General features: G+C 40.9%; 1 protein-coding gene across 2 annotated transcripts in view; it reads right to left on the reverse strand.

Moving 5' to 3' along the window:
* The window catches only part of LOC119585029, a 7,934-nt gene that overhangs the window by 1,877 nt on the left and 5,842 nt on the right, over window positions 1–215 (reverse strand). The gene's annotated exons all lie outside the window — the stretch shown is intronic.

Below are 215 nucleotides of genomic sequence, written 5' to 3' on the forward strand. Positions count from 1 at the left end.
AGGGGGGGTCTCTTTGACATAAATCTAACATTCATCTGAACTAAAGGACAAATGTAGATTTCAGACAAATTCCTACTGTGTAATATGTCGAGTTATAATTATTTAAATGTTTACTGACCTTTTCGTTCATACCCGTTGTGCCTGACAGTATTACCTACATCAGGGCGGTTCAGCTATGGGCCTGCGGCCTAATCTTTTTGCGACCTGTGGCATTC

Source organism: Penaeus monodon, chromosome 19, assembly GCF_015228065.2.
Source record: "Penaeus monodon isolate SGIC_2016 chromosome 19, NSTDA_Pmon_1, whole genome shotgun sequence".
NCBI lineage: Eukaryota > Metazoa > Arthropoda > Malacostraca > Decapoda > Penaeidae > Penaeus > Penaeus monodon.